Below are 26,309 nucleotides of genomic sequence, written 5' to 3'. Positions count from 1 at the left end.
CTGTCTTTTGGTGAGAAGCACACCAGCACACAGACAATGGTACCAAATGACACACTACAGTTTCAGGCATTCAGCGCATTGTCTGAGTATCTGTCGAACTCCACAACGTGATGGACAAGAACCACTCAGATGATCAAATAAATACCTTCAGGCTAGTTTCCTCTAATGACAAGCTGTTACTAATGTTAACTATGGCTTCTTCCTTTCTGTGCAAGGCTGCTGTGTGCAAAGCAGTAACAGCATAAAGAACATGTCCACAGGCGCCCTATGTCAGCCAGCTGACCTACTTTATTCTCTGTAAGGTCTTGCAGCTCCCTCAAGATCCCCTCCACAACAAAGACACCATTTTGTCTTCATTAAAATCCAGAAAATGTCATTGCATAGAGTTCGCCTGCAAATGATATTAGCATTGTTTACAGTGTGTTTACCGCCAAATCAGTTACAGGAATAAACAAATGGCTTGCGATGAAATAAGCTTCAGCTAATGATTATCGCTGTCTCAGAAGCGGCAGTAATGCCGTGATCGGGATTACCTGCACGTGTAATTGGAATAGTCTGCTAGCAACAGCGAGGGTGAGCCCTGTGAGATGTTTCCACTGGCACTCTGTGTCCCTCTGTTGGTCCCCGTCCCAATTAACATTCAAACCACGCAGCTGCGGCTTTTAATCATTAATACTTTTCAAATTAAATACAATTACGAACCGTGATCAATGATGGGAGTTTTAATTACTGTTAATAACTGACCATCTGCCTGGTGGGCAAGGGCTAAGAAAGAGGCAACAAGATGCACCCCGAACAGCGCACCCCAAATGTTAATCAGAGCCATGAAATGTGGGGGTTAATTAAGAAGTCTTATTAACACGGCCCACCCACGCCATGGGGCTAGACGAAGAACAAAGGTGAGATGCTGGGGAACCGTCGGGTATGTTTCATTTATCCCAGATGTAAAAATACATAAAGAAACGAAACCAATACTGTTTGCATTTCGGTTAAAGTGTCACGTATCACTGTCCTGCGAAAAAATTAAAATAAAAACAAACAAAAAAATACCATAACCTCTCCTGCTCTGACAACATTGCTAGTCACTGTCTCTGCACTCTAACCTCTCTGAAGGCTGTTGTCATTTTTTGTGTGAAGTTAGCATTTTCTTTGTGTCCCACTTCTGTCGGAGGAAATTTTAAAGCATGTATATGCGCTCAACTGAAAGCTGTGCAGGGCCATCCTGCTAGGCCTCTGCAGGTCTGTGTTTGGGTACAGCACAGAAAAAGTGAAAGTACGATCGTTTATAATAATTGAGTAAGTTAAATGATGTTTTTCATGTAACACCGAACAGACAGCTTGGTGTCGATGTCAGGGATCTCGTTCGGCCCGAGCTATCAGCAACAATGCAGACCGGAACTGTGAAGTGAAATATAATAATTTCCTTTGCTTGGGCATTAAAAGTCATTGTACACCAGAAAGGGAATGCCAACATCTCTTTATCCTTCTGCCTTCATCAAGGCCACTCACTAAGTGGGAGACTGCTCAACTAAGTTGGTAGCTGTGTGCAATAATTACCTTGTCTAAACACTACAGTAACAACCATAACAACCATCTGCACAAACACTTTGGACCAGTTCACAAAGCCATAGCTGAGGGAGTCATAATGATGTTGTTTACTTCAAATTCTTTCTCTGCCTGTTGCTCATTTATGTTTCTTTCCCAGCCTTTCATGTATGCACAGTCATTCCCTTTACATTCTTCCCCTTTTTTAATTTCAAAAATTCAAGTGGAAGACGGCGGCGGCGGCTCCGTCAGGATAGCAGGGGGGCTGAAGCAGCAGGGGATATGCCAGAGGGTACGCCGCTGAAACATGCCTTAACGACTAAGGCCAGATTGGGCTCTGGGGGGGAGAGAAAGGAGATGGCTGCTCTTTGAAAAGCCTCCATAGTGTCTGGAGATGTGGTCCTCATGGCTAGGGAGCTTGTTATCCATGGAAAAAAAAAAAAGCACAACTCGGATGGGGCCACGTGTCTTTTTTCTTAACCCACACACTTCTGCCTGAATGGGCTCTCTTCATCTTTTATTGTCACTTATACTGGAAAAATGGGAATGCATTCACATTAAGATAAAGTTGCCATTCATTAATTCATCTTTTTTTGTAGCGCCTTTCTAAACTTTCCTACGGCATAAAGGAAACGAACTACTCTTTAAGTCTTAAAACACCTAATTAATCACTTTGTTGAAACGGAAGCACTTTTTTAATGAAACAACATGAATTTTTTGAATTTTGCTGCTGCTGCTGTAAGATCGTAGCAACTATTTATTTCAAACTGCTTTAATCCCACAGAGGTCTGCAGTACGATGAATCTGTGGAAACAAATGACAACGACGCTGGTAAACATTTTAAAGTCTGAGCGACTACCACTGCCAAGTTATGCAAACTTGCCACACAAGTGTATTCAAATATGCTAGGAAAATGGTTTGGTGATGATGATGCTGATGAGGATAATAAATTCTCGAGTGAATATGCAAGCCCTGACATTTAGCAGCGGTGCAAAATTATCTTGAGCTTACATATTTAGGATATTGTTTTTTTCCCCCACCCAGTTTCATTGTTCTGCACAAAAGACTGACGATGAATGACGACGACGATCGTACGATAATGCCGACCTGGCACAAATGATTGCGTCCATCAGCGTCAGCAATTTTTGACAATTCCTTCATACATAATTGTCTTTGTGTCCATCAAACAAATGGCTGCAGTAGAGTGAGGAATCTAGGACACCTATTTATGAAACCCACTGTGTGAATCCTCTCCTGTGCACACAAGCATTCATCCCTTTGCCACTTTCACATTGAAATATGGTTTTGGAGACAAATGCACATACCTGGAGGTCCCATTGATATGACACAGAAAATCACACATTGCTGAGGTGATATTTTTAGACCCCTGCTCCTCTGCAGGGCCAAACAGAGGGATCTCTGAGTGATTGCCCATCTAAATAATGCAAAGTGTGTTCTCCTGCAGACCCAAGAGGCTCCAGATGCAAAATGAATTGGATGACAGGGAACAGCTGATGAGATGCCATCCCACAAAAGTCTTTCCATGTTTCCTTTTTCCACATTGTGTCTTAGCGGCCTCAGTTGGTCTGCGCTTTCCACAGATATAGACCGGCTGAGAAGACACAGCTATTAACTATATAGCCAGCAGTCAGCACGCGCAACTAACAGCCATCGGTTTTGTATTTTTTATACTGAATGAAAAGCCTTTCTTCCTTCTCTGGATAGGAAAAAAGTAAAACCTCTTCACAAGAAAAGAAATTGTTATCAGAAATGCGCACACAGTATTTCAAATATTTTTAATTAATTGACACAGCAAATTAGATTCTCGTTTAGAACACAACTATTTGAAAAAGTTTTGTTTATTATCCACGTGAGAGAGGAAAACATAAGGGAAAACAAGTTAGGGCTTTGAAAACGAGGATTAAAAAGCTTTATCAAAGCAGGAGGTAAACAGGCTGGAGATTGGTAACACTGCCAGTAAAATTAAAAAGCAGCTCTCTGAATCCAAATCCTCATTTGTCTGAATAATGACAAGATCCTGACTGTAGCTGTTGCATGAATCACAGAGCAAAATTTCCATTTGCGATTAAGAGGAGGATATTATGCATGCTTCAGATTTCTAAATATCTTTCGAAGGACATGAGATTATGGAGATGCAACAAAGTGTTTCAGGATGCAGCTCCTATCAAGCAGATCCTCTTATCGAAACGCACCGGTGTTTGACTGCTCTAATGCACAAAGCCATTAAATTTAAACTATCACAGGGATCAATGCAAAAATGAACGGAATAATTGTTGATTCTATCATTTACACGGGAATCTGAAGTGCACACCATCTGCATGCACAGTGCAAATGGACTTGATGGACACAAAAGATCTGGCTGACTGACTTTGCACTTTTTAATCACACCACAAAGTGGATTCTTTTCCTGTGATCCATATATATACAGAGAGAGCGATATAGTGAAGTACAAAGAAGATTTAGTTTCAGGACGAGCCTATGTTGAGAGCCATCAGAGTGCCACTCTGAAATAAGCTTCGAGCTGACAGCAGTTAATGAATCTTTAATGTTTCTGCTTAGTTGTCAGAGAAAAAGAAAATGGCTTCACTCGTACTCATGATGCTAAAGCAGTAATACAGACTGCTTCTCTCCAACAACGGTGCCAGAAATGGTGCCCAAGGTAGCCATCTTGTTCTCTTCACTCTGAGCTCTCAAGCTACCAACCGCAGACTAGCCTAAAACCACTGCAGACACAGAGAACACATAATGAATATGCCTTCTGGCTGAACTGGTGTCTCCTGCTGCTCATGTCCTTATTAATAATTACCTGATGACAGGGCTGTGAAGAAAATGAAAGTTCACTGGATAGAATTCCAGTTTAAATAGCTCTAAGTTAAATAAATCAAAATAAGAAACTAGTTTCTTGGCATAAGCTCCATTAGCATTTACATGATTTCACAGGTCACAGGCAAGATAAACAAGGAGATAGGAGTAAGCTGTAACACTATCTAGACTACAGATTGCCTGCTTTCAAGAAAAATGCAGCTCAAAAGAAAAACCTGAACGTTCTCATGATATTTTCCTCACGGGAGCAGGGTCTGCAGGAGGAACGCTTCAATGGGGGCCGAGGGAAAGATTAAGTTCGGCCATGAGGGGAAGTGGAGTGAGACTCTGTCTCCGAGCTGCCACAAACAATGTACTTTGACATGACAGAACGGATGCTATGCTCACCTAACCTGGGTCCCCCTTTACATCCACACAAACACTGGGCTGTCGGGAAATTTAGTATCTAAAAACAAACCGTCACATCATCACCGGCTGACAAACCTATCGCATTTCTAAACTATGCATATGATTAGATAAACACCCTTTAAAGGGCTTCATGCCGCTTGAACCACATGCATGAATCCAGCAGAGACAAAACACATTCTTCTGTTTTGCATATAATGGACATTTTGAAAAGCAAGTAAATGTGCTCAAGTGAAAAATGTCACTCACAATTACTTATTGCTGCCCCGTTTCATCTCATACAGAATATCTGGCATGCAGAAAGGCAGCCTGTTAGGCTCTCTATCTGGAAAGAGCCTCTTTATGTTAAACTGATAGCATCAGTAGGGCTATAACGCTATTTATTCCCCCCTAATTCTTAGCAGGCAGTATAAATGATAGCAGGTATGAATCTAGCCACGATAGACGCAAAGTAAAGTTGAACAAATTCAAAAAGGATAAAAGAAAGGTGAGAGTGTGGAAAAGCAAATCTCTTCTGATTAACTGGAGGCATGGTTTAGATTGTCCTTTATAGCTGGGATTAACGCGTTGGTTGAGGTATTTGTTTTACACTCATTAGTAAAGTATAAAGATTGATCGCATCAGCACAGAGGCTGCTGACAAAAACCTGAAATTGTCATGTTGTGATTACTGTTTGCTGCAATTATTGAAAACACGGGAGCTGAATTTAACGAATCAAAATCCACCTGAAATTAGAGACTCGTTTTCATATCTCGCTGGCAGTTTGTCAGAGTTATTTTGCTAAAGGGTTACAATTTACTTGTTTTTTGATTAAAGTGTTGTTTGCAAACAATAGATGTTCATTTAATTATTTCACTTGCTGTTAAAACTTTTAAAACTGTTGGCATTTCAGTCAACTCAAATATATACTGTAGCTGACATGCCAATTACGTATTAATAAATTATCTTCATTAATACTACCGGATGATGTGTAATATATCCAACTTTTGTGTGCAACCACTGCAAATCTGTAACGTCTTATTACTTTTTTATCAATACTGTAATAGCGCTGCATCAATTGCTATGATGCAAGCAAAAAATATAATTATGAAAAAAAGCATTTAGAGCTGATTTGTAGAGAAGTGAAGCTGTTCTAGGGTTTTGTCTGAATGACCAGAGCGTAAGCAGGATAATCCATTCCAAGGCATGTGTTTACGGATTAAATAATGCTGTATTGTGCATTAAATGGATCTTGTTGCATTTATTCTTCTTTCTTTAGCCAGCAATGCAGAACCAGCATTGTACATCGTAGCCTGGCTCACAATCAACGATATAAAAAAAAAGAAAAGAGAAATAAATAGCAACAAAGTCTGAGCTTTACCTACATGTGAGTAAAAACAGAAAACGTCAAAGAGAAGTTTTGTGTGTGTTATGTCTACGGTACAGCGTGCTTCGTCCTGTTAGGCAGGTGAACACAGCATGCTAATGCCCTGGGGAAAACAGAGAGGGACACATGTGTTTGTGAATGGAAAAGTCAATATCTGGGAGCCAGGGTGTAAAACAACACAACTGCGTGTGGTTATGGGCATGCTTACAATGGAGAGGCATGAAAGATGAAGCACAAAGTAATTAAAATTCTGTAGAAATATAAATATCAAAAGCAGAGCTGTCAGAACAGACTCGGCCTGCCTACAGAGGGGGAAAAAAAGTAAGGTCACACTGGCAATGGTAGACAACCCTGGTAGAGCTTCACATTTGGACATGTGGAAAAGGAAACACTGTTTGTGTGTGTGTGTCCTTTTGTGTGGAGGGAGGAGTGCTTTGTGCTGTCAAAACTGTGGAAGCCAGGGATAGAGGAAAAAGAACAGCATATAAGTACTGCCAGCAGATAATGTCACTCAGTCTTTGTATTTACGGGTGTTTCAGTTCTGACTAAAATATATGAATATAGTGAATAAAAGTGCTGCAGTGAAAGAATACGGCGAGTCAGTGCCTGTCCATTATGTGTCCTTTCTGTAAAAATCAGCCACTCGTGTCAGTGAAAACCCACTGTGCATTAGATATGTGTTTATTAAATAAAACTTACATTTTGGGTCGAAAAACTCTAAACAGACAGCATACAAAACCTGAACATCTAAAGAGATGTTAGCCACATTACTGTAAGGAAAGATAATAGTGAGGATAGAGGCTTGTCTCACTCAGTTTTGAATCCTGCATCGAACAATTTCACTTTAAGGCCTGATTAATCCGCAATTCCAATCATTAGTCTTTCTTTGACTTAATAGGCCTGTTAACTAACAAACAAAATGCCAAATACATAAAATGGATTTTAAAAGTCTTGTATGTCAAAACCATCTGCTAGTGAGACAATTTATGAATTTAATTTCAATTGGACACAGTCTGTGCGCTACCAAATTGAGGCGGTTAAAAAATGACACGGAAAGCCCGAAGCGGGTGGATTTCAGGAAAAACGCTCATCCATCAGTGACTCGGTAAATAGAGAAGCTAAAGATCCACTAAACTGAACAGACATAATAGTTAATAATCAAAGGTTAAATCTACTGGGATAGTGTGAAACAAAGGAGAGGAGCATCGTTTATTGCTTTCAGTGTAGCTGCTCTATAAAAAAACTACTTAAAGTCAGATCAACTAAGGTTCACAGTTAAAAGAAGCTGTTAATACATGACGCCAAACGATACTTCAAAGTAAAGATGTCTCGCATCGATTATGAGGTTTCTTTAAATGCATTTAACTCGTGCCAGAAACTGCGAGTGCGATGCACAGCATACATCAGAAAAGATTGAAATATATATATACGACGCACATAACAGCATAACTTGGCACGCAGCTGTTGTACGATACAATACAATGCTTTTTCACGAGCCTCTTGTGGACCACAGCGACTACAGAAACAGGCAAAGCGCAGCATTTATGCATGAGGCAGCCCGCTGTGGAGTATACGCATGTGCCTCCCATTTATTAAAAATGTTCTTTTTACATGAGGGCAAGCACCAGAGTATCATGCGACGCACCGGGGTGCCAAATGAAAAAGCAATAGTGCAGGTGGTACCATAAATGCAACTTTCCATGTATTTAACCATAAGGGTTGCTCACAGAGAGGATTCCCATCACCTAAATAAAACAGAAAACGAGGGCTGAGAACGTAATTGAGCTGCCATGTATGCTTATCGTCACTGTCAAAACACATGCAGGTGCCCCAAGTACCAAAGAGATGGCCATTTCTTTCCTTCTTTATGAAAATTAATCGTTTCACAGCCATAGTAAATGACATGCCACATTTGTTTATGGGCTTGGAGCGAATTGATAGTGAAGAAAACAGGTATAGGGAGGGGGAGTGAAGCTACTGACCCCTGCTAGTTGCACAGTGCATTTGCATTCATTAGCTCAATCAGGGAGCCTTCCTAACTCTCCATCATAAATGATAGATGACTGAGGAGGCTGAATAGCCACTGAGATCACTGAGACACAGAATAGATATATTTTACTGATATAAATTATTCATGTGACTTTCGTGCTGGAAAAAAAACAACATCTGATTGGTTCTTGAGGAGTAGCTGGGATAAAGATTATGCAAATGTTGATCACCCATAATTAAGCATAATTGCATTGCATATGTTTGTGAAGCTCTTAACAGTCATTACTTCCCCTCAAAATTTGTTCTAGCACACAAGAGGGGTGACTCATTCACAGGCACCTGTTCGAGGGACACGAGAGAGAGAGGCGCACAAATGCCGAGGATGACATCTTTGTCCAGGTCTTTCCTGGAAGCAGCAGGAAAGACCAGGTTCAGCTTGGAGAAGAAGTTTAAAAAAAAGTACAGCCGAGAGGATATGAAGTGTTTCTGTGCAGTTTTTTTTTTTTGGTGAAAACAATGGAGATCATAAATGATTCAAAAGGGTGTAATTGGTGCTCTTTGATGGGCTGCTGTGGTTGCTCGGTCTTTTTCCATCAACTGCCACCCGCCTGCCCAAGGCTCTCTGACAGAAGCAGGCTCCAGTCAGGCTGTGGAGTTCAGCACAGGCGCAACAGTGTGACAGCAACTCAATTACTACGATACCAGTCATAATCAACGATGCTGCAGGGAACATCGGCATCTGTTCGGCGCAGGAGCACAAGGCGTTGCCATGAATGGAGAAAATTCCACACAGGTTCAACCAATTAAATTGAATGCTTAAGCTATTTGGCTCATTCAGGGGCATTTAAGAGGGAAAGGCTGCAGACAGCTGACTGACATTATAAAATACAAATATTCGTTTAAAAGAAAAAATGACACTAAGGGTTATTTATCTGCTCACCTGCCAGACAAGTGTGCCTGTTCAGAAACACCAAAACAGTGATAGGACTGGTGTGTTACTTACTTCAGCCCCACTGCCACACTTACAGTGTAATCAATAGTCTTAATATAGAACTCAACAATGACACTAAGCCTGGGCTGCTGAATCCCACAGCACAAAGGGAGAAACATCGCCCGAGGTGGCGAAACACTGAATAAAAACACAGCACCCAATCAATCTCTGTGCTTCCAAAATCAGATGTGTCCGACTATCCCGGCCGGACTAATTCTTGCACATGAGCCAAAGAATGAGATAAGAGCCAACAAGGTCACGTATTTAACATTTAGCAAAGTTGGAAACTTTAAGAAAAACGATAACACAAGCTTCATTTAGTTCGTTCTAACATACAAAAGGAGGGAAAAAAATTTCAAATAATCGAATTTTCCACACAATGGAACATTTCTCCTATTGAAAATGCTAATAAGACGTTCTTTGAAGTGCCCTTATTTGCATTACAAACATTTTACCCAGAACTCTCGGAAAAAGAGAGTGGAAGCATGAGAAAAACTCAGCATTCAGTTCTACATCTATCAGAAATGTTCAGCAGTCTCAAGCAGTGCACCCGCCCCAGTACTGCAATGCAAGATACCTGCCACAAAAACATTGCATTACAGTAAAACGCAACAGCTCCATTCAGTCACACACTTAAATGCTGGTTCTCATCGGGAAAACTTGTAGAGTTACAAAGAACAGAGCAATCCCAACAGAGCAACCATACATATAAAAAAAAAATCCTTGTTCGGTATCTACAGTATAAGAAGTCTCAAGCTCAAGCTGCCTAACTAGGCTATCTACAAGCCCGAGGAGGTTTACGATTTTATCATTACGGTTATACTGGATACATTTGATATAGCACGTCTACTGTGATGTGGCAGAGTTCTTGCTGTGAGAATCATATGAGATGCTCCACTAGATCTGTGATGAAAACATTCACACGTTCATTCTCTGATCCTCCGAATAGACGCCTGACAATCAAAGCTCCTGGAAACAAATTTATGCACATGGGCTCTTTTTACTAACTTTTGATCGCTGCAAACTCATGATTAAGATGGCAAAAATAAACCAAAAAGTAGAAAAGGGCAAAACAATGGCATTTGATTGCATGCAAACAAATTATAACATGTCTAATCGAGGGGGAAAAGGAGGTCATGCAGGATGACATTTGCAGCCCAATTGCCTGCTCAGATAAATGATGGACCAAAACGCATGGAAAATTAGAGTAGCAGTGCAATCAATGTTTTTTATAACACTGTGTGGATTTTTGCAACAGCGTGTTCGCTAAGGGGGTGCGGCACATTCAAAGCATAATGACTCATCTGTGCCAAAATATGCAAACATTAATATGCAGGCTCGCTTTTTGATACTTTTTCCAACATCAGTCCTTTTGTAGCACAGATAAGTACGTATTTACAATGGTGCATCTGCCTTGTTGAAAGGGGAAAACAGACTTGCAATGTTATGTCCGTTATGTCCGTATGAAAGTGTATCCAGCTATGAAGCTGAAAAATGATCTGTCTGGAGAGGCACGCAATCAGAGATGAAGACATAACATGCTTAAGGTAGTGCGGAGAGGTCAACTCTGACCACCTGTCACAGCTAGGCAAGCAGCTAATGACTGTTCATGGTAATTCAAGTCATCTATCAGCAAAAGCGTTAACATCATAATCAGTGACAATAAGCAAACTGGGATGTGGCGCTAAAAAGAATACTTACGGAACAATGTAATAAAGATTTGCTTGCAAGCAGTCAAATAATATGAGCGCTGTAGGCTCCACAGTGACAGGAGCTGTCAGATCACTGTGACAAAGGAGCACACTTAAATCTCACAGAAGCACACTCGTATTTTTTGGAGACACGTTCAGATGAGTCGCACTTGTTTGGATGCCTTTTTTTTTTTAAAGGCTTTTTCTAAAGTGCTAGTACTGAGGACTTTCTCATGCATTGATAATCCAATGGCCCTTCAATGATTCAGAGAGCAGTGTGGTGAGAGGCAGCCAAGAGCTCAAGTTCTTTGGGCCTTTTAAAAATTTCAGTAAACTAAAGCAGGATTTGGAGCAGCAGGGCCTTTGCAGACACTTGCAATCACAATTCACCTCGTTAAGCCGATCGCTCCAAAAGAGCCGCAGTTTCCAGAGTCACTCAACTTACCCATAAGTGCGCGAGACACGGACCTCTGCCTGGAATCTTTGAGTTTACCAACCGCTGAGCCTGTCTGCGTGCATAGTATCAGGCATGTACGCAGTACAAGGGAAAGTTTTTGGCACAAAGATGGTTACATAATATATTTCATAAGACGAAAATCAAAAGATAATTTAATAAATCATGATCCACAGTGCTTTCTGACAGCCAGAGACATCCAATGTGGTTCGTCTTTTGATCATCCTGTCAACTCTTTCAAAGTTGCTGTGCGTGAGTGATATACTAAATGACTGCAGTGGACATTTTCAAGGTTCAAATATTGTTTTTTTGCATTGCTTAATTTAGTGCCAAATAGTGCCTTTGAAAAACAACAACAACAACAACAACAAAAAAGACTGGCACTGATTAAAGGACTCCTGATAGATGCACCATAATCAACTAGCTCTCTTATGAGATTGCCTGTTTTTCTAAACGGGGTCAGTTACATACAGTTCCAAGTGCCAAGGCTCTTCTTGTAATCTAATTGAGCTGCAATAGTTTGAGAGTATTTTCCATTCTTTTAAGCAGGACAGTACTGGCACACACTATCCTTCACAGAGAAGCCACCCGCATTTCTAGTGAAGTAAGGTACAAAAAAAGGAAAACTGATCAAAAATATTCCATTGTAGGGCATCTTGTATTCCACCGCTAAAATAATGGAAACAGAGGACCAATTAATCAGGCACTTGTTTACCATTCTCAAGGCTCTCTGTGTTCATTAGTCTGCCGAAGCTGCGCTCTATGGGGCTGGAGACATCCGCAGGAGAGGAGATCCATCTACATGCCGTGGGTGACATCCAGAGATTTACGAGGCAGAGCGTGCCACACGCCACATTTCCCATCCCCATAAGACAATAAACGCTTCATTATGATTTCAAATTGCTCCTTTTGTTTCTGGTAACGAACGGCGTCGCTTTAAAGCAAACTGTGGTTCTGTAACACCCTCGCCGTCCAATCACCAAATACACGATCTTTAAATATGATGGAGGGATGTATATTCATGTGAAATGTCTCATTAAGGAGCTGTAAGGAAAATCCAGCAGAGCAAAGAAAATCCACGATTTATACGACGGAGTAGCTAAACAATTAGTATTTCCGCTGTGATTCGTGGTATTATTTATGCTTTGTACACTTATCAGAATAACATGTGAACCATAATACTTTTTCAAACCTTGCCAGCTAATAAAAAGAACATGTATAAGCTGACCAACATGTAGATAAAAAACATCCAATCTTTAGAAATCTAAATGTAATTTAAAAAAAAAAGAGCGCTGTGAATCGTGCAGGGCATAAATGGATGTTCCTTTTCTTGACAACAGAAGAGAAAATGCTCCTTTCTTGTCAGCAGGCCAGCTGCATTGATGATCATTTTCCACAGCCCATTTCCCCACTTAGTCATCTGAGCAGCACAAAGGAGCAGCAGAAGGTGTGAATTATCAGAGATAAGTAAAGAAGTGCAGTGAGACAGGGACAGCCAAAACTGCTACCTCACGCTTAGGTAAGGCTCCCTGTTTATCTTGCAGAGCAGGACATTTTCCTCTGACTAAATAGAGCTCAGTGTGGGCTAAAGTCTGTGTGTGAATAATGAATACTTCAGGTTGGAGGTGAGTGGGATCAGTTCCTAGTATGCAGGGGGAGATTAGCCACTGGTGGCCCCTGACAGATGGAGGCCTTACAGCCCGATGCAACACAGACCCAAGAGAATATCAGGTGTCACCTCATTACACACTTCACAGACTTTTTCAACTTCCAATGTTACCTCCTCTGATTGGAAAGCACGCTCAAAACAACGTCGAAACACTGCTCTTGAAGAATATAAAATCATCACTTTTTGATTTTACTTTTTTGCCGTGCATTACCGTTTGGTTGGGAATGCTTTCATCGATCATTTTTTCATCAGTTTTCTTTGATAATTTTTTATAGCTTAGTTCTGTCTACAGTAAGCCTGGAAAAAAACAGAGCCTTCATCACTCCCACCTTTCCCTGGCCCTATGAAAAACAGCTCTGCTTTATTTTCACAGGGTTGCGTTGCATACACAATCAGTTTGAAGGGCTCGCTTTTTCTGCTGTTAAGTTGGTTGCCTTTTCTACTAAAAACAGTGGGTGGAATTGTCTAATTTAAAAGGGGACTAATTTACTCAATGCAATGAATGAACGAGGTGAAAAAGATTTTATTCAGAGGGTAAACAGATTCTTTTTCTCTTTTCATCAGACTCAACTCAAGTCTAATGGGCAATTGGACCAATGGTGAGAGAAAGCTTTGTATTTTCAGCCTTAAAAAAAGCAGCATGGTGATTTCTGCTTGGATTGGTATTTCATCAAATATACACCAGTTAAGTAGATATTTAAAAGGGCAGTAATGAGCTTGTAAACTGCTTTGAATGCAATATCCTCCTCCTCGTGTACTGTGGGCTCAGGCTTGAATTGCTATTGCCTGGTGACCCAGAAAAGAAAGATCAAATATAACAGATCAAATATAACAGGATTGGATGTAATGTCCCTTTATTACAAAAAGGAAATTGATTATTTTGAATTATAAAATATAATTTGAGCAATCCATGTGTCAGTGAAATTATTAAAACTTGACAACATGTTTATTACGATTATGTGATGCGGTACTGTGCAAAGGTCCTGAACCAGCCCTCATTTCTTCATATTTTGCTTTTAAAGAGCCAATGACATCATGCATTTTTCAATCAATAGAACTGGAGGCTTTCTGAAGGTTTGTCAAAGTTTCATTTTGGACACTGGATACATTTTTCACCCATTTTCAGTCCCATCCTTGTACAGTCCCATTTTCAGAGAAATGTGTTGTTTGATAAGCCACTCAACAGTGAAATCTGAGCCATAAGAGCTATCAACCAAAAACTTGACATAACTCATGGTGTGCAGTGAGTCCTTAAAAAAAACTGAGGAAATGGGCAAGGGGAGGACGAAATAAGAAGTGACAGTGCTTAGTCCTCGAATATACTGGTTTCTGTCAGTACCAGCCCTGTCAGTACCCCTCACCCTCCTAGTAGATACAACTATGGTTCAATTTGATAATCCGAGGTGACTATGCCGCCTGGTGGGGTGACAAAAATACCCCATCAGCCTTTTAGACCTGAGCCCTGACACAGGACCTGAGCGATGCACCTGGCGCTTCTGGTGATCCATCTACTGTTCACCGAAGCCTCATCAGAAATGGTCTCAGTGGAAAGGTGGCTGTCAAGGAGGGAAGGGAAATGGGAAGAAAAGGCTGAGGTATGCCAAATTACACAAGAACTGGACTCTTATGGAGTGATGACTCCAAATCTGAACATTTTGGTTCAAATTGTTGTCAGTATGGACAGAGTGAGAGCTCTGCCATGGATCGGGGCTACACGTCAGCCAGTGGTGTTGGAGATCTTGTCAAAATTGGTGGAATTGAGAACACAGAAAAAAAATATATTTTGATCCACCTTCTAATACCACCTGGAAAGCATCTGAATGGCTTCAATTTTTAGCATGACAATAATCCCCAAAACACTGATAATACAGTAAAACCCAACAGTGCAAAAAAAAAAAAAAAATTCTAAGTCCACTTGGAAAATCTGATTATTAAAATACTTTTTTATCTGATCTACAATGACGAGTTCACTCGATAACCAAACAACAATCAACAAACATTTTAGCTGCTAAGCTGTGCAGTAACGTAGTGCACATTTTATACTCGGGCATCAGTTGAACTGAGATTTTGTTCCATGTAAATTTAAGAAATAAAAATACCCGGTAAGATTTTAAATTTTTATGTTGAATTTAAAAAGAAAAACTAAACTGGTAACAGAGCAATTATGTGTCACTTTGACTTCTACATTCTTTGTTTCTTTTGGAGAGGGAACACAGCCAATGTGACACGCTGTGCCTATTAAACCAAGAGACTGGAAGTGAAAATTACCTCGCCTTAGCTGAAAAACATCTCCCGGTGAGACACCCTGGGGTACTCCAGCTAAACCGAAGGGGGTATTCTGCTTTTAGTTATCATCTTATCACTAAAATGGGACATAAGTGCAAATACGGTGCAGTAAGAGTCAAAAATGTCTAATCTGGAAAAAGACTGATATTATTCCTCTAAATGTAGTTTAGCACATGCATCAAAAACATGCAAAGATTAGCTAAACTCATTCATTTCCAAGCTCATACAAAGAAAAGGAAACGAAAGGATATCTCCACATAAACAGACACTCATTTATTATATTTATTTTGGGTAATAGTTTGCACGCACACTGCCGTAATGCTTTGAAACTGTTTACTCTGTGTACTGAACCAATTCAATACAGCATCTATTAACTTGACTAGTGCATATTACTGTATATTTCAGGTTTCTTTAAAATGCTGGTAGGTTTACATTCAGCCATGGGAAGACAATGCTGGTGTAAAGTCATTTTTGCAGCACTAACTTCTTGCAACATAAACGCACAGCCAAGAATAACTGGAAGAGGCTTAAAATAACACATAGTGCATCATGTGTGGTTACAAATGATAATAATATGGTGGTGTATACTTAATATCTGATACTAATAAATATCCATGTATTACTTGGAAGGAAAACAGGGAATGGAGACAAAAAAAATCAGCAAAGTCAGCACACCTCAAAACATCAGTGAGATTAATTTAATATAATATGAATAATAAATAATGCCCTCATGCGGATAAGTGATCACATAAATTAAACTGACAGGCCAAAAAAGATCGAATGAATGAAAGGTCAGCATTTAAAAGAAAATGTGCAAAGAATCTACTTGGTCTTTGCTGCTGGTCTTTTCAAGTCCAGTGGGAACCACTCCCTTCAATATGGTATCAGGGCACCAACAGCACTTAAGCCTCTCTGTTAATATCAACTTTTCTAGTGGGAAGTGAAACAACTCCAGTCAGTTAGTTGACAAAATAAGCTGCAGGATGTGCTGTTGGGTGTTTAGTGTCTTTAAGGGATTAGCTCAGTAGTTTGGGATACAAAACCTAAAATGCTATAAGTATTCTGCATCTACAGTAAATGTGACAGTACACAGAGTCATGTTATACAACTCATTTAAGAAAGCGAATGAAATCATTAACAGAATAGGGAAAACTGCGTCCACGACCAGGCATTTCAGTTCTCTCTCTGGGCCCGCTGATGAACTGTAAGTGACCTCAAAACACTCCCACAGATCGGCAGAAAACAATATGGCTTTTATGTTTACCTGCTTGTCTTTTTTTCTGCTGTGTCAATCAGTGCTCTACCACCAGAGGCTTGACTGACAAAGGCCCTGCAGGGTGGAGGGGAGATGTGGGCTGGGCTGGGCTGAGCGATGGATGCCCTATCCATCATGGCGGCCCTTGCTGGTGGGCTAAGGAGCCGACGTGTGGTGGTGAGAGAGAGGTGGTCAGTAAGGAGTCAGCAGTCTTTGACTACTCCAGATCCATCATTTAGACAACAGCAGCCCAGAATCTGTCTGCGTGGTGACAGCAAGCAGAATGGCTTCTTCCACTCTGGGCAAAGAGCAATGTGCTGACCGTAAGAAAAAGGCAGCAAAGGGGGCAGCAAGGATGTTTAGAGCAGTTAGGGGAATCATCTCTGTTAAATAGTTTTGGGAAGCGATCGTGTGCTGCCAGCTGGAAGATGAGGGTCACGTTTTAATTGTAATTTACAGAGAAAATGTCAGAGTATTTTTGCTTTTAAAGGTTTTATTATTCATATAATAATCAGCTAAGAGTGTTTATATTTCTGTTCTGTACTCAACCAGCTGCATATTTTAATTGCTGGCTCCCTACTTTATAACGGAAACTGCTTGCCTTCACATTATCAGTCTTTGCCTTCACATTGTCACTGTTTGCCTTCACACTAGCAGGAAACCGCCACCCACGAGTAAGAAACAACCTTGTAGAGAACACGAAGTTTTTTGATAAACCACACCTGTTTTCTTGACAAGATAAGGATGATATTTCCTTTTTTGTATGCTTCATGATGTGTATAAATAAAGCCAGACTGCACCAAGGAGGTGTGTGAGTCTCTCCCTGAGTCTCTCACCCGTGCACGTTTAAAACTGCTCTAAGTGTCTGAGTGATATTTCATTGCATCTGAGTACTTTGATAATAGAATATCTTTAACATTTAATTGGTCCTTCGAGCCGGAGTGGACATTGATATTTTTTCAATGCTCCAATAGGAGACCTTCGTCAAGTCCTGACGTCGTGAGAAGCCCACGCTGTCGACTCCTCTCCAGGCAGAGGATAAAGTCCAGAGACGTGACGTTCGGGTTCTGGCCAGCGTTCTTATAAGAGGTCCACGACTTCAGGGGTTGATGAAGGAAACCAAAGCAACCACACAATAACTCAGGTGAATATTTAGCACTCACTCACATCTTGCGCAAAACGACTGAGGCAACCTGTGGTCTGTACATTAAATAGTTTCCCGTCAATGTATGACAGATTAATTAAGTAACATTCTCGTCTGAAAAAGGACTGGTAGAGGTTACAGCTCGCCTGAAAAAGGGCTCGGAGCAAGTTTAATGTCAAAATACGACAGGATAGTAACATTCTCGTCTGAAAAAGGACTCGTAGAGGTTACGAAGCAGCTCGCCTGAAAGAGGGCTTGGAGCAATGTAGAAAGACACAGTGTTGCCCAGAATAAAAAACTCATTACGCGTATAATCTGTTGTTTTACTGTTTTGTTGGTGGAGTAAGTTGATTTTACAGCACATTAAGGAGGCTGAACTACTCCACCGAATTGTTTACCGTTGGTTGCTCGAGTTCTGGTGGAACGGGAAAAGGTTGTGTTTCATCACATAAAATTGACACCGCTTTCAAGGCTAGCTTGAAAGTAGAAGGCCGTGTCAATAGCCTCTCCCATTCCTCGTGCCAGAGAAAGCACCACGGGTGTGTATGTGTGTGTGTAAACGTAAATATATCTATGAGCTAATAAAAATAATAAGAAAGAAAAATGGGTAATAAATCAACAAAACTCACTGCTGACGAGCAGTGGCTAGAGAAAAATGTCCAGGCACCGGACAAACTGCAGTGACTGATAAAACCCTTATTAAGTGAAAACTAGAGATCAAAGTAGTTTAAAAAGGTTGGAAACAGACCTCAACGAATAGATATAAATATAAGAAGTACAAAAATAAAATAAAGACAAAATTACATTAGAACTTATTTTTAATGTATTGAAACTAATAATAGGAAGGATAACAACCTGTAAACTTATATTAACAATGAAACATAGTTGGCAAGACGTTCATGGCTGTGTCATTGGTCAGCCAAGGAAAGTGTGTGAAAAGGTAAATGTCTCCAGCTTGGGAAAAGGTGAAGCTGCAGATCACCCGAAGCCCTTGATGGACACAAAATAAAATATAAAATATATAATAATAAATTGCTTGGTTAGACAGGCAACAGAAAGAATGAAAGTGACCGAAGGTTGGATCTGAGATGAGGCAAACAGAAGACCAGTCTAAAAAGTAGGCACAAACCTGTTCAGAGAAGAAGCAAATTTGTACAGATTGGATGAATTCTAAGTTATCTGTTTGCTGAGTAAGATGATCCCAACTATTAAATTGGCTCAGTAGTAGTATAGTAATATACACTTTTATATACACTGATAAAATGTTGTAATATACTGTTGTTATTATATGGAAAGAAAAAGATGATAATAATAAGAAGTAACCTAGTCAGTATGATGTGAGATGGACAATTGTTATGAAGTAGTCTGCATCAAGCTTAAGGTTTGCTCAAACTCAGTATAATGACATAGGAGATGAAGAAAATAAAGGAAATATCTAAACTACTTAGGTGCATAGAGGCACTTGACATGCTTGAAAACCTGGATAAAATATTACTGAGATATAGAGCACATCTATAGTAACAACTAATAAGCCAAACCCTGTAGACAACAGCTAAAGTTACAGGATTGTGAAGCTGAATTAAATATGTGGACACCGCTAAGTTGATGAGCATGTTACACATTTTCTTTTATTTTTTATTTATTTGTTTTTAGAGCAGAAGCTGCATAAAAGCCAACACATGCAGCTGTCTGTGAGCTCAGTTTTCCCTCACATGTCTGCTCTGTTTCAGTAGCAGCATTTTTCTTTTTGGGTCCTGACTCATGTATGTTTTCGGTTTTGTTTGATTATTTTATTTTGTTGATTTGGAAACAAATTCGTGACAATACTTGTTTAAAATATGTAAGATGTGTGAGATGTGTGAATTCTTTGAAAAACTAGAAATTATCTAAAAATGCCTCAAGTGAGAATGTAATGTTCCATCTATAGAGAAGAAAAAAAAAAAATCTTGCTGGAAGTGATCACCTTGCCAAAACAATTGGCACTGTGCACATGTGGAGCACATCAAAAAGACAATTATATTGTCACAAAAGGAAATAATTTTGCAGAACAAGCAGCAAAACAGGCTGCAAACAATCGGCAGAGCTACTAGAAACCAACTACTGCCTACAAATACCACTTGATGTACTAAAAACCGAACAACAAGCTGCAACAATCACTGAACAAAACAAGTGGCTGAAATGTGGAGTAAACTGAAAGATGACTTAATGGTCTGTGATGGAAAACCTATATTAACAGAGTCATTACACAGGACAGCGGTTGTAGTGACACATGAGGTAAACACCTGTGTAAACAGGAGGGAGATATAGTATAGATAAACAATGCAATACACACTATAAATTTTGAAACTTTAGCGAATAATTTGTAAGAACATGCCTATTCTGTCAAAAAATAAAAAACAAAAAAAAACAACACAACTCACAAGGAAACTTAAGACCTAAGAGAGGCTAGTTTTCCATACATTCCACATGGATTTTATTGAACTTAACGAATGCCAAGCATCAAGATATGCTCTAGTAATTATAGATGTATTTTCAAAATGGCCAGAAATCTATCCAGTAAAAAGAGCAGATGCAATATCAGTGGCAAAGTGTTTATGCAATCACTTCATCCCCACATATGGCATTCCCAGTCTGATAAGGTCAGACAATGGAACACATTTTGTTAATGACATCATCAGCAAAGTCTCTGAAGCTCTAGGATTTAGCATCAAACATCACTGTGCATATCACCCACAAAGCGCAGGATTAGTGGAAAGAACTAACGGCACAATAAAACAGAGATTAAGAAAATGCATGGAAGAAACAGGAAGACCATGGCCTGAATGTCTAGGCCTAGTAAAGATGTGGATGAGAATAACACAAGGTTCTCAGAAACTTACACCTTTTGAAATCATCCACGGGAGAGCGTTTCCATTGCCAATTACCAGTGAACCTATTAATAAATCAATAAGGGAAACTACCCTAGCAGAATGGATGACTAAACTGTTTGAAAATAAAGAGATTGTGTTAAACAACCAACTGCCGAGTGATTTCTCTCCAGTGTCTTGCAGGTTACAACCAGGTGATTGGATCCTGATCAAAGTACTCCAGAGAAAGAATTGGAGTTCACCAAGGTGGGAGGGCCCATACCAAGTCCTACTTACCACACCCACCGCCTGCAAAATAGCAGAAAGACCATCTTGGATCCACCACAGCCACTGTAAAAAAGTGAGTGACAATCCAGACGCTTAGACGCCGGCTCCCCTGGCTTCTAGGTGATCTATTGGTGAAGGGAAGGGCTGATTGGGTATATCCCGCCCTTTTTTACTTCTCGCCAATAGTCTACTCACCAGAAGTCTAGGTGTGCCTGGTCATCATGAAGACACTTGTCCTCCTAGTGGCCAGCATTGCGCTCCTAGTGAGCCTACTAACACTCACCCAGATGAGAGGAAATAAACAACACCACCTGCAAAAAAGATGGACACATGATAATTCGCATCTACGTGACCTGAACCAAGACCATAACCACCCATGGATGAACAACGCGTGGTATAGATATGTGTATGATAGAACACGCACCGACAACAGCACGGAATGCTATGTATGTTCACATATGCCAACAACAGCCGTACACGCAACAATATATGGAAAGGCACCTGAACTTGACGAAGCGATGTGTGTGTTCAACAAAGCAACAACTGGCAATTGCACACGCAGAGATTTGATGGCAACAGGACTGACCCTAAAAGGTCAAAGCACAAAGAAAGAAGACCTAATTCCATGGTGTAGTGACACAGACGTCAAACGTGTCACGAAACCACTTTCACAACGACGTATCCTAATTGAACAGACAACCCCTTGTGCCTACAATCTGACGAACTGGAACTACACCTGCAACGAAAAACATTGGGTAAACGTCAAAGCCAACAACACAAAAAACAAATCATTCGCCATAGTTTTGCCGCCGGACATACAGCACCCAATGTGTTTCAACTTCTCCGATGGAAACAGGAAACTTGGACGAAACCGCAACTGCACACAGACACTTGACCTGACCCAATCCAAAGGAATACACACCTTCAAAGATTGAACTTTCTGGGTCCAGGGAACCGCTTGGGCCTGCGGGCCTAAAACCTACTTCATGCTCCCACCGAACTCCACCGGTCTATGTGCACCAGTACTAATTTCAGACCACACCTTCAAGATCACAGCAGAGACACACACGTCAAGAGCAAAACGTGAAGTTGCTGAAGTCACTGAAGTAATGCCACATGACTCAATCTATGGATCAGATGTGCCCAAGAACTTCAAACTATGGACTGATGGTCAGAAAGTCCTCCACTCCTTGTTCCCTTGGGTAGGAGTTGGGAAAAACATGCTGAGGATCGAGACACTTGACTATCGATTTGGACTGTTCCTAAATGCTTCAATGAAAATCAACAAAGCGCAAAATGAAGAACTCGACGCAATACGCATTGTAGTGATGCAACACAGAGTCGCACTAGACATGATTCTAGCTGAAAAAGGAGGTTTGTGTGTATTGTTTGACACTACATGTTGTACATACATCCCAGACAACATACACTCACAAAACATGACCAACGCTTTGAACACCTTGAGAAAGATTAAAGATGCTGAACAACAAGACTATGTCACAAGCACTGATGATAGGTTGACATGGTTACTAGGTGGTTCATGGAAGTCCCTTCTGATTAAAGGACTTGTTGGAATAGCATTTTTGCTTTTACTGTTATGTGTTTTCACAACATGTGTAGTACCCTGTCTGAAGAAAATGGTATCAAACATGGTGACAACTTCTATCAATGCTTATGTGATGACGTCTCAAATGGAAGAAATTTTGAAAGATGATCCATACAGTAATGTTTAGTTTAATTGAACACAGGACTGTTTTATGACGTTCAAACCGAAAATGTTTAGACAAGAGGTTATGAACTGACAAAAATAACAGTACTGTCATGTGAGAAATCTAAACAACAGGAGGGAATGTCAGAGTATTTTTGCTTTTAAAGGTTTTATTATTCATATAATAATCAGCTAAGAGTGTTTATATTTCTGTTCTGTACTCAACCAGCTGCATATTTTAATTGCTGGCTCCCTACTTTATAACGGAAACTGCTTGCCTTCACATTATCAGTCTTTGCCTTCACATTGTCACTGTTTGCCTTCACACTAGCAGGAAACCGCCACCCACGAGTAAGAAACAACCTTGTAGAGAACACGAAGTTTTTTGATAAACCACACCTGTTTTCTTGACAAGATAAGGATGATATTTCCTTTTTTGTATGCTTCATGATGTGTATAAATAAAGCCAGACTGCACCAAGGAGGTGTGTGAGTCTCTCCCTGAGTCTCTCACCCGTGCACGTTTAAAACTGCTCTAAGTGTCTGAGTGATATTTCATTGCATCTGAGTACTTTGATAATAGAATATCTTTAACAGAAAATGAACATTTTTAGACAAATGTAGTGGGGCTAGTAAGGGTTAAGGGGGAAAAAATTCAATCTAGAGAAATGGAGAGACTAAAGTAATTTGAGAAAGGGAAGTAGAGGAAATATATGAGATCCACAGGAGATCCACAGGAATACTGCAAGAGAGTTCACAGTGGGTGTCAACCTCCTGTAGATCAGAAAAATGTGAGTCACAGGGGATATCAGCAGGGGCACAAGTGCTGATCTCATTCTATGACACATTACCTTGGTAAATAGAAAAAGTTTGTTGAGATCAGAAGAGAAACAGTGTTTCCGCAACACTGTTTAACATGTCGCCATTTTATTTCAAAATGACATGACTCAGTATGAATACTGTAATGTTGCCAAATAATTTCAAGAACACTGTGATCATAAAAGTCCAGAAAATGAGGTGAAAAAATTGAAATTTAAGTTTCTTCACATAGAAAAGATTTGAAAATATATGAAAAGACCTGTTCATAACTCAAAAAAGCTAGAAGTCATTCTCCTGCTTTTGCTTAAGACTCTGAAAACTCGTATCTGTTCATCAACATGTCATTTTAATAAGAGGTTTTTAGAATTACTTCATGCCTTAAACTAACCAAAATGTAACTATATACATCTGTCACATTTAGTATGCACAGGTCAATGAATATGCAAACAGGTCTATGCTTCCACAGAGGGAGAACTGTATTGTCATATTGCTGAAGTATGTGTTTTATTAAGCAGAAAGAAAAAAATCAGGGGTCCCAGAACACAGTGAAGGCCCCGTTTTTGGCAGAACAGGTCATTCAATGCATAAAAAAGCATACTGGACAATGACTAGGTGCTAGTTGCTAACTTAACCATCTAAATGTTAATCCACAACCAAATTAACCACAGCTAATTTTGTGGCTCTTATTTTATTAATGTGCAACAGTTTAAAGATGCTACTACACCACCACTCAATGACTGTTGCTGCAGCCCTGACAAACGGCTGCATCTCTCTCTGTCTGTCTGTATGAAGTAAAGTTGTAAACGAGGGAAGTAAATAGATGACGGCGTACCAGTGTTTCTGCAGCACTTTAATGTTTAAAAAGAAAATGAATTACTCGATGAATTTATTTTTAGAAATTCTGAATTAATCAAAAATAAAGCTAACAGCAGAGACTATTCCAGGCTAGCACTTTATTCCTACAGTAATCCAAACCTGGGAATTACTAAAGTCAAACTGCACACTCTTCCATACTGCGTAGGAACCTTGTTAGCTGAGCAGTCTTTTTGGCTGTGGAGGTGAATATGTTAGCTTACATGCAGGGAATGCTAAACACACCAAGACTCTCAGGTCAATTTGCAGAGAAGATCCATTAGGACATGAGCTAGTTAACCTCAGGCACTCCAGCCCTCGGCCCTAACCTCCTCTGGTAGAGAGCTTTTGATAACACTAGTTAGAACTCCACACACTGTTAAGGCAGAGAGCAGGAACGGTAAAACTCACTGTAGCGGATGTGAGTTTTAAAGAAGCAACTGCATAAAGTATTTTGGTTCTTGTTAGCATCTCTCATCCATGAAAACTCAAACGAAGCCTTCTGCCACTATACTTCCAGATATAGAGACACAAATGATCTGTTGCTGAGATGGCTGCTTTGCTAAAAATGTCACCTATGTGAGCCCAACGCTGGAGTTTGACTCATTACGGCACGAGCTTTTATAAGCAATCCTTTTTCTGCAAAAGAACAGAAACCACAGAGGATACAAACCTAATTGCATCACTGCAACATGACAAGAGGCGGATATAGAAGCCTGCAGCCATACAACTCATCAGAGGAGAAAAGGAGAGGAATAAAGGTAGAAATCATCTTTATGCAGTTGACGCAAGGGGATGGCATTCGAGAACAGGGATTACCTTGTGCTCTGTCATTTTGGAGCGATAGCAGATGAGATGTGCTTTCATTTTGCAGCGTAGAGAGCAAGCAAGGATTAGAAAAACCACCGCGATGCTGATTGTGTTTTGCAGACACAGATACAGGTTGGATACCGCACCCATTGACAAAATGAATCACAAAAAACACCCCCCCCCCCCAAACACACCTGTTTCCCACACAGAAAAACATGGCTTGATTTCAGGTTCACAAATTCTGTGTAAATAATGCATGCTGTTTCTCACAAACACACACATGCGCGCACACGGCACAGCACATACAAAGTGCACTGAACCAAAGTAGAAAATACAGAAAGAAAAGGAAGCTTCACAACAAAACAGGGCGAGAGCGGTGTGAGGAAAAGTCGACAGGAAAATATCAGTCATGATGTCCTGTTTTATTTTCACACAGACTCAAACTGGCACTCACTGGAGCTGGGTGCATATGTGTTTGTTTGTTTTTTTAGGGGGGGAGGTTGTCTTATACCAGTGTAATGTGACTCACAGTAGTGGTCTAATCTAAATCGGCAGTTCCAGTCAAGCTACAGGTATTGCTAAAATTCAAATGTTCAATATCCTGATGACTCGACTACAAAAACCACGTTGCCGGTTTTCCAAATAATCTTCAAACATTCCCTAACAAAGCTTCAACCTAAAAAGGCACGGCCGCTCAGGGACTGTTTTTTAGACTTCTGAAGGCAAAAGAAAAGCGTAGTTGCCTTCTTACAGCTATTAACTGAGTCACGGTGAAGGAAGAGACACTGTATTAATCGCTTCTCATGAAACTGTTGAGAAAAATACTCGTTGTCTTCATTTTAAGACATTTTAACACATCACAGTGAGCGGCAGCTACAATGAACTTGTAGCAAAGGGTTTAAACTACATTCCATGTTAGCAGAAAATGCTAAAATGTAAAAGTTTCTATTTAAACTGGCAGATTATTCTTCACTAAAGTGTTTATAGACGCTGTATCATACTGCAAGATATTTTTAAAAAGTAAGAGAAGGTAATAAAATGATGATTTCGATTAGTTAAAAACACAAATGGTTACAAGAGAGAAACCTATTCTGGGTTTTTCCTTTAACAGAAGATTATCATGTGTCTGGGTTAGGGTGTCTATAAACTTCCAAATCACCAAGATTTTTAAGATCTTTATGGTGACTGATATAGATATTGACTTCAAAGTACAGTTTCTTTTCTGTGTGTTTATATACAGAAACTGCGTGATAGAGGCCGGCTGGTAAATCGACATGTTTTCACAAGGGTAAATCAAATGTAACGTCTGCATATTCATATGAATTATACATACGTTTTAACTGTCACC

The 26,309-nt window shown here is 40.1% G+C and overlaps 1 protein-coding gene and 1 pseudogene across 2 annotated transcripts in view; one reads left to right on the top strand and one right to left on the bottom strand.

Annotated features, from left to right (window-relative positions):
- The window catches only part of macrod2 (mono-ADP ribosylhydrolase 2), a 421,359-nt gene that overhangs the window by 193,010 nt on the left and 202,040 nt on the right, over positions 1-26,309 (bottom strand). The window lies entirely within an intron of this gene.
- Positions 16,965-23,014, top strand: LOC147315688 (uncharacterized; annotated as a pseudogene). Its single transcript, XR_015124382.1, has 2 exons — positions 16,965-17,639; positions 20,680-23,014. The product of XR_015124382.1 is annotated as an uncharacterized LOC147315688 (transcript).

Source organism: Aulonocara sp. 'chitande type north' Nkhata Bay, linkage group LG13 (assembly GCF_057382095.1).
Source record: "Aulonocara sp. 'chitande type north' Nkhata Bay isolate Kocher_YH1m ecotype deep benthic linkage group LG13, A_spYH_male_GT1.1, whole genome shotgun sequence".
Lineage (NCBI taxonomy): Eukaryota > Metazoa > Chordata > Actinopteri > Cichliformes > Cichlidae > Aulonocara > Aulonocara sp. 'chitande type north' Nkhata Bay.
Note: the sequence above shows the minus strand (reverse complement) of the source record. Positions and strands in the feature narration are given on the sequence as shown.